The sequence below is a fragment of the Acanthochromis polyacanthus genome, chromosome 8 (assembly GCF_021347895.1).
Source record: "Acanthochromis polyacanthus isolate Apoly-LR-REF ecotype Palm Island chromosome 8, KAUST_Apoly_ChrSc, whole genome shotgun sequence".
Classification (NCBI taxonomy): domain Eukaryota; kingdom Metazoa; phylum Chordata; class Actinopteri; family Pomacentridae; genus Acanthochromis; species Acanthochromis polyacanthus.
This window is the reverse complement of record NC_067120.1, coordinates 39,874,850-39,884,193: the sequence shown is the minus strand read 5'-3', so window position 1 is coordinate 39,884,193 and position 9,344 is coordinate 39,874,850. Positions and strand designations below refer to the sequence as shown.

Genomic DNA, 9,344 nt, shown 5'->3' with positions numbered 1-9,344 from the left:
ATTGATCTGGTAGAGACTGAGGGAAAGAGCAGAGCTTATATAGCAGAGAGAGGAACAGGTGAGTGGAGTTGAGCTGATTGAGTGCAGCTGACGCCCACAGCAGCAATCAGCTGACAGAGCCAGAGGGCGAGCAACCAGGAGAGAGAGACAGGAGGGAAAGACGAAAGACAGGGGTAAACAAGCCAAAACACACACAGAAGGGCAACAATGGGGAAAGGAAGAAAAAGAGGAGGATAAAGGTCAGGAGCAGGAGCATAACACTTATCCAGGTCTGGTTGTGAAGGCACAATCATTCCAGTCGTCCTTCTCCAGTTCCTCCTGGTAGATCCTGAGGTGTTCCCGGGCCAGATGAGATATATAATCCCTCCAGTAGACTCTGAGTCTAGTCTGTGGTCTCCTCCTGGTGGACGAGCTCAGAAAACCTCTAAAGGAAGTCTCCTGGACATCAATCAGAGGTCCACTTTAAATGGCTCCTTTCGACACAAAGGAACAAGGACTTTACCTTCTGGATCGTCTTCCTCTTCACCAGGGTTAGTGCTGATGATGCACCATCCATCTTAAGCTCTGTTTTACCGTCACTTATTAACAGAACAAGGAGATACTTAAACCCCTTCACTTGCAGTGACACCTCCTCAACCTGTAGGGACCAATCCACTGGTTTCCATGGTCGTGGACTTTGGTGGTTCAAATCCCGGTCAGGGTAGAGTTGTCCAACGAGGACCCTTCAGTAAGGTTCTTAGTGCTGTCCTGCCTACGTTATGTTGATCTACTCTTAAAGTGTGTCATTTTGGATAAAAGCTTCTGCTGAAAATAAAATTATCAAATTGTTTCACCATTATGAGCGTTGAAGACTCCCAGGAGAACTATGAAGTTCCAAGGAAGAACCCCTTAAGGAACCTCACAGAGACTCCCATAAGGTTGAATCCTCCGAGCTGCTGCTTGGTGCAAACAAGTTTTCCTCTCTCAACTCTCGTGTTCTTCATGTAGAACTCCAACAAAGCGACACTCAGCCAGGAGGCTTGTGTTTCCCCACATCCACCCAGAGCCTCTCATCCTGGGCAACTCTGGAAAACCAGAGTCCAACCCCTCCAGGAGTTTGGTTCCAGAACGTTTCCAGCTCAGATTCCTTCTCCACCAGTGAGGAGACATTCGACGGTCCCACAACCAGTTTACACCACTAGAGGGCAGCACACCTAACTCCTGCTCCTAATCATGAACCTCCTGGGTCTGGATCTTGGAGGGGCCCTGATTTCCTTTCCACAGATGAAGGTCTACATTTCCTCTGTTTTGATCCTGTTAAGGTTTTGTGAATCCCTCCTTCTCTGGAACCTCCTCCAGACTCAGGAGACCCTTCCAGGAACTATTTCCTCCAAAAAACATGGTTCCCAGGATCACAGGGGCCCTTCTGACTCACACCGGAGGACCTAAAGTCCATCTGAATAGAACCGATACGACTCAGTGCACACAAATATTCTTACAAAAAGTGTCAATTTTTAAAATAGTTTGATATATTTCTGTATTTTGGGTTACTTTAGGAAAAATCATTAAATTTAATGTCTTTTTTACTGCGATCAAACATCAAAATGGGTCAAATTTGACCCAAACAGTATGTAGAGGTTAAGTATAGTAAACATTTTAGGAAACATGAATCCATTTTATGAAATTAAACACAAAGTAACAGTGAAATATACTTCATGGCAGAACCTGTGATGACTTGCATTTGCGCTCTAACACCAGTAGATGGAGGAATGGTCCAGTTTTTCTACCTCTGTCCCAGTATAGAGATATTCTGACAGTTAAAGTCGACGTTAACTTGTTCTCTTAACACAAAAACACCACAAAGATTACCTGCATGCATGAAAAATCCTACTTCAGTAAACACACCACAGCAGCAAAATGTTGTAACAACTAAGTTTTATGTCGTATTTAGTAAATATTCAGTAAGTATTGCAGTAAAAGAGCAGTTTTGTTCCTTTTAACTGATGCTTTATTAGATTCATATTTATCATCAGCAGGTTAATGTTGGAGCTGCTGCAGGTTTAATTTACTTCATATCCGGTTTAATGTACAGAAATGAAGATAAATCTGAGGGTGATTCATGGAAAGAAAGAAATAAAAACAAAGTTGTGATCCATGAATCTGTTTTCCTTTTTCTAATGTTTGATTTTATGCTGAGATGTTGGATTATTGGAGGAATAATCAGTGTTTGGTGGAGCTGTTAACAACTCATACATGTGTGGGGAAAACAAAAACAAAAACAAATAGCATTTAAAAAAATAGACATTTTTGTAATTTGATTTTCTATTCAGACTGTCATGTCAGTTTTCTACCAGCTGAGGGCAGAGCTGCACCAAACATCTGATGAAGACAAAGTTTAACATATGGAGATCATTTATTTAAAAATTTAATGCTTTTTAATGACTTTAATTGCTTAGTTTTATTTTATTGTTTTTATGTATTTTTAATCATTTTTTATTTAATCATTTAATTTAATTAAATACATTTTTTCTTAGAAGATGTTCTTTTTGTATACAAAAAGACAGACGGGTGACCGAAAATGATTAAAAACATGAAAATATGAAGAGAATATATTTTAAAACCTTATTTTTTAAATCATATTTAGTTCATTTATTATTTTAATGTATTTATTACATTCATTTTTTAAATGTGTTTAGTTGAAATGCGTTTGAAATGGGCTTTTTGTATACAGATATTGCTATTATTTCTTTATTATGAATTTTATTTTTGTTATTTTGTTATTTTTATATTTAATAATAAAATTTAAATAATGTAGTTTAATTTTTTTATTTTATACACTTTTATACATTGTCATTTGGTTGCTATTATTATTATTTTTTATGATTTTTATTATTTTATCTTTATTTTACTTATTTCATTATTTTTGTATTTAAACATTTAATTTAAAGAAATCATATTTATTATTTTGAATTTTTTATTTCACTTTATTCTATACACTGTCATACAATGTGTCATTTGAATAAGGATGATCAGCAGAATAATAATTTTATTCTGCAGCAGGACTACCTAGTTTTTCCTCTTGTATCTTGAAACGTGCTTCTTGTCTACAAACAGACAGACGGGGGACAAATTAAAGGAAAAACCTGAACCCCTCAGAAAGTTTTCTGCTTCTTCAGAGTTTCCAGCTGAAGATCTTCTGTTTAGACGATGGTTTGTGGAGTATTTTGTAGGTTTTTTTCCTTCATGTTGTTCTGTTTGACAAAGAACCAAAATATATTTTTTAAAACATTAACGAAAGATCCAAAAATGCTGCAAATTCTCACATTTATTTTGTGCATCTCTGACTAGTTGAAACAAAAACAGAACATTCATGACTAAAAATGTTTAGTTTTCTTCCTGTTTTTTTTCTGTAAAGTATTGTATTAAACTGCAGCTGGTTTGTCTGAAAAATGCCTCAGAATTAAAGCTGAACTGATTTTATCTTTTCTGTTGACATGAAGACAGAAAGTTTGGCAGGTTTCAGACTCCTGATTTGTTAAGGAGCTGCAGCTTTTTCAAATCCTGCAGCAGCTCGGTCAAGTTTCCCAGAAAGAAGCCAAGCAGCAGCTGGCTTCCGGCAAATGTGATTTCAGAATAAAATAAAGTGCAGCTGAGTTACAGAACGTGGTCTCAATCAATTAGTGCTAAAACATTTAATTTAAAAAAGAACTTTAGCTTTAAACATTTGTCTCAGTGAGACGCGGTGTCATTTGTTTATATCTGCTTCTCTCTAATGTTATATTTATTTATTTCTATGCATTTTGTTTATTTGTTTAATTTATTTGTTTGCAATTTTATTTGTTTTTTAATTTAGTTTTAAAGGACTTTGAGCTACATGTTTTGTGAACTCTGCTAAACAAATAGTAACAAATATTCTCATTTTTCCTCATTCTTTTTATTTTCCCAATTTTTAAATAATTATTTTTTCTGTCATTTTTATCTACATTTTTCTTAGATATGTGTTCCTATTTTTATATTTTTTCATAATCTTATTATTGTTCACTTTAATAACAATAATTATTCTTCTTTCTTTTTCTGTTTTTAATTCTTATTTTCTTTGTTACTCAATTTCTAAATTCTTATTCTCAATTTTATTCAAAGTCTTGTTTGTACTCTAATTTTGATTTTATTTGCATTCATTTTTATGTCAATCAGACTGAGAATCAGGAAAATAATAATAATACAATAAAGAAAAGAAAAAAATAATTATAAAAAATTAAAAAATAGACACATTTACAAATCTAGAGACGAATATATACACAGTAGTGCAAAAACAAAAATAGCTGAAATGAGAAAATTTCATTATTATTTTTGCACTAACTTCCACATCATTTTCTACCTTCATTAATTTTTTAATCATTTTTTAAATTTTAATTCTTATTCTTACTCCAATTCTTTTGCTAATGCTTGCTTTCTTTAATACATTTTTAAAAATAATTATTGTAATTTTACTCATATTCTGTTTGTAATCCAATTTCTATTTTTTTCTTATTCATGTCTACATCAAAACTGTAATCTTCTTGTTGCACTAACTCCCACATCATTTCCTACTGTTTTTAGTTTATTTCTCGTTCTTACTCTGCTTGGGTCAATGAGGGTTTTATTGTGGAAACTCTCCGCTCGGGTTTCTTCGTACGTCACATGGGCTTTACGAAAATCTCCGATCAGAGGTCGCGGCTGCTCGGCTTGTCTCGTGTGAGCAGCAGCGGCTCAGTAACGTGTTAGCCGGTAACCGGGTCACATCGGAGCACCGTTTCTGACTTTCACTGCCGACTTTAGAGCTAAGACGCCGGAGGAGCGGAGGGCCGGAGCTGTCACCTCACCGGCCCGGTGTTTTAACGGACTCTCCGGTGTTTGGAGCCTCTCGGTGCTCGGAGTTACCGACCGGAGCGGATCAGGTCGGTCAGAAATGTTTCACATCCGAGAGACTCCACATTTTAAAATCAGTTGTTTGTCTGTTTAATGTCTGAAACTTTAACACGGAGGGACTGAATTATTGATGAGTGAATTAATGATGTGTGAACTATTGATGAGTGAATTATTGAGTGAATTATCGATCATTTGCTGTGGAGGTGCAACAGGTGAACTGGGCCACAGACACAAGCAGCTCCAGAAAATCAGACAAACATGACAATAAGTTAATATTCGTATTGTAAAACACAAATTTACCACCTGTCAGCCATTTAACTGACGCTGTACTTGCAAATTTACCCATTTGTATTTGACTTTCTGATCATGTTCAGACTTTATATCCATTATTTAACCCAACATTGAGTCAAAACCGAGTCAAGACCAGAATCTGACTGTTCCGTAAAACATGATAACTTTTAGCTGCTAACGAAGTAATTTAACGAACCTACTTTAGCAACTTTATACAACTTTAGAGGATTATTTTAATTTAAAAGTCTCTTTAAATGTTCCAATATGTGACTTAGTTTGTTATACAACTTAAATAAGACAAAAACTAAACATACTAGATTGATTTAAAGTACTTTGTAAAAAGAAAAGTAACGAAACTAGCTCTCTGATGGCTAATTAGCTTTTAGCTGTTCACGGAATAAGTTACCTGAACCTACTTTACCTCCTTTTTACTACTTTAGAGGATTTTTGAATTTAAAAATCCCTTTAGATGGTCCAATATGTGATTGAGTTTATTATACAAGTTAAATAAGACAAAACTAAACAAACTAGATTGATTTAAACTATTTTGCTAAAAGAAAAGTAAAGAAACTAACTCTTTGATGGCTAACTAGCTAACTGATCTAGCTAAAATACAAACGAAAAAAATATGATTAAAGCTGCACTGTGTTACTAAGTTTGTCAGACTGGTTAAATAAGAAACAAAAAGCTTAAATCAAACCAATTAAATTAAAGTTGTAGTTTGTTGAACTCTAAAAATAAAAATAAAAAAGGTAGCAAAAGATAGCTAGCTTAGCAGGGCAGCTCTGACACCTTGGATTTCTGAGTGATTTTTTTTAATTTTAATCACATATTTTAAAGGATTTAATGAATTGATAAATATCAATAATTTGCAAGGACTGTAAAAAGGCAAAAATGAAACTATGCTCCAGCTAGCTGGGTGTTGCTAACAAGATAATGTAGCCAAACCAAATATACCGAGAATATAAAAGCTGGTTTTCGTGTTTCAGTTTGTATGTACCTCTGAGTGTTCTATCCCATGTAAACTAATGAAAACATAAACTAATTTTACTGTAAAAAGTAAAGGAGTAATATTTATTCTTTAAAGCTAACTAGCTAAATGTTAACTAGGATACTTTAGCAGTGTAGCTACTGAGTCTTGCTAGCTAGCTGGTAAATGCTAATAAGATAATGTAGCCAAACATAGTTTACCCACTTTATCCTGCTTTATGTAAATAAATTAATTTAAAAATAAGTTTTAATGCATGTAACTGAGTTTGTCAAGCTAAAACTTAAACTATATTTTAGAAATGAAAGTAAAGAAATTAGCCTTTTGAAAGCTAACAAGCTAAACCCTAGTGTAAGCTCTGACTTTGTTTGGTTAAATCACATATTTTAATGTATTTAAATGTGCATTTAATCAGCCTCTTTTGTAGATTTGTGCATTTTCCTTTTTGAAAATTGTTGTTTTGACATAGAAAATATGAAGTTTAGCATCCTGATGTTTGTTTAGCTTTCATGTAGCATCTGTGAATATTATTAATGCTCCTAAAGAAGGCATAAAAATAAGATTTTACAATTTACAGTTAAAAAATAACACAAAGCTTCGATAAAATGCATTCATTTATTTATTTTCCATCTGTTTGATGCTGCATCAGAGTTTGTACAATCGGTAATCGTTTAATGGTACTAATAAACCCCAAAAAAATGCTTGATATGGGATCTGATGAGCTGCAAAATGAGCAATAAGGGCATCAAATTAGAGCATTTTGAAGTCTGCTGAGTTTAGCAGCACAATATCCATGTTTATTTCAGCGCTATGCGTCTGAACCTGTAGTTTTCTTTGTTTATCCGGTCGTTTCCTTCGTGCAGCGGGTAACTTCTCATCCTCTGAGGCCTGAAATCCAGTCAGGCAGGACGGCTCATGTTCTGACTCCAGTTGTTGAGGACTAATGTTTCATTGGTGGATAAACTTTCACTCAGTTTGCAGTAAAATAATGGATCAGTCTCTGTCAGAGCTGGACTTCCATCCGGACTTCCTGTTGATTCGCTGTGTTTTCACGGCTCTGTACATTCATGGATTATAGTTGGAGCTAAATGAGCTTTAAGACGAGCAGTTGTTGCTAGAAGCTGATTGTTAGAGTGTTGGTCAGAAGTAGTTCAGTCAGCAGAAAGAACCGACGGGTCAGAGGTCCCTGAACCAAACAAATTCTGTTAAAGATGGAGTAAAGTCCTACATCATGGACACTGCCTGCAGCTGGTCACTGATATCTGGGTTTTATTAGAGGTGGGACTACGGCTGGGCGATATGACCAAAATTTTATATCCCGATACGATATACATCACGATACAGCATATTTTTGGTCAATTCAATGAATGAATGGGACCGGGCAGCGGCATACCTTACAAAGTACGGTAGTCTGATCCTTGTCGGTCTTTTTAAATCCAAACCACCGCCATATGACAGAAGTTCCCTCTTATAGGTACAAGCTCATCGGTTTGAGCTGGTTGTTCGTCATCTTGTTGTTTAGATTGTTTTTCTGAGTCCAGTCCACCGTCTTCCTCCATAGCTGTTTATGTTTTAGCCACGTGTTGCCAACTCCTCAGTGAGGAAAGTCGCTGTTGGCTGTCCTAAAAGTCGCTAGAAGTCGCTAAATGACGTCATCACCTAATCTGCATATTTCTCAGTTTGCATGTAATTGTAATCAGCGTTGTAGGAGAGAGGAATAATGTTGTGGAAGAGACAAAAAAGTGAATATAAAACACCCAAAATATGTTTTTGGACTAGAGGCTAAATGCTGTGGTTTATTTCAGTATCACAGAGAAGAAACATTTTCATTTATATTCCGTAAGTCTGGATGGGATCTGTAGTGACTTTGTGCATGTGTCATTCACCTGTCATCTGGAGGGATGTGTCCTCTAATCAGACACTGGGACTGCTGGGGGGTTACTGGACTGACAGTCTGTGCTCTGGGAGGGGGAGAAGCTCACAGCAGCACCTGCTGCTGGTTGAGGACAGTAACTGCAGAATGATCCCAGTTTTCCTGTCAGAGTCTCCAGAACGGCACAAAAAGTCGTTAGATTTGTCGCTAGTCAAAAGACAAAAGTCGCTAGATTTAGCGAGAAAGTCGTTAAGTTGACAACACTGCTGCGTGCCTGGGCTTGCCTTAAGGCACATCAGTGACGTAAAATACTGCCGTAAAGCGCGTTTTGTGACACTGCGATATAAACGATAGGATCTTCACATAAAACGATAGACATTTTCTATCGTCCAGACGATATCTATCGTCATATCGCCCAGCCCTAGGTGGGACGCCATTTAACCCTCTTGTCATCCTGCAGGTCAAAATTGACCCGTTTTAAAGTTTGAAAATGTGGGAAAAAATATATTTTTTCACATTGAAACTTCTGATGTCCACATTTTAACATTTTTGGTAAATTTTTGAACATTTTTTGATGGGAAAAAAGAAATGTTAAAAAAAGTTTCTTTAGGAATATTCACATAAAAATCAACCAAAATCCAGCGAAATTCGCTGGATTTTGGTTGATTTTTATGTGAATGCTCTTAAAGAAAATATTAGAAATGTCACTGATATATATGGAATCACTTTAGAGTTTTTAGGATTTTTTTGGGAGATTTTTACTAATTTTTTGAAAATATTTACAAGAATTTTATTGCTAAATATAAGGGATTTTTTTTAAAATAACATATTTTTTAATTTCATATTTGTTTGTAAATAATACAGGTCTTTCATGTGGACATTATGCAGAGTTTTGACCTTTTATTTATTTATTTTTAAAGAAAGCATCTATTTTTTAAAACAATTTTTATATAATTGAACAAAACAGAGAGAATGACTAAAATTATTTGCAATTTTTCAGTCCATAATGCACGTGTTTTTTTTTCATTCAAATAAAAAACAAGCAAAACAATATTTTATAGTAATTTACCTTTTTACAGTGTTCAAAAAAAATAAATAAAATTCTTTGGAAAAAATACAGATCATTCATGTGGACGTTATGTGGAGTTTTAGCTTTTGTTTATTTTTATTTTTAAAGAAAACATCTGACTATTTTTATGTAATTTAACAAAACAGAGAAAAATAGTTTAAGAATTATTTACAGTTTTTCAGTCCTTAATATATATGTTTTTTTTTAACTTCAAATGACAGAAAAAACATGCAAAA

General features: G+C 34.8%; 1 protein-coding gene across 3 annotated transcripts in view; it reads left to right on the top strand.

Moving 5' to 3' along the window:
* Positions 1–4,675: 4,675 nt before the first annotated feature.
* The window catches only part of mical2b (microtubule associated monooxygenase, calponin and LIM domain containing 2b), an 87,704-nt gene continuing 83,035 nt past the window's right edge, over positions 4,676–9,344 (top strand). For all 3 annotated transcript variants that reach the window (XM_022197335.2, XM_051951855.1, XM_051951856.1), the window contains exon 1: positions 4,676–4,916. The gene's annotated coding sequence lies outside the window, so the exon portion shown is untranslated. The remainder of the gene's footprint in view (positions 4,917–9,344) is intronic.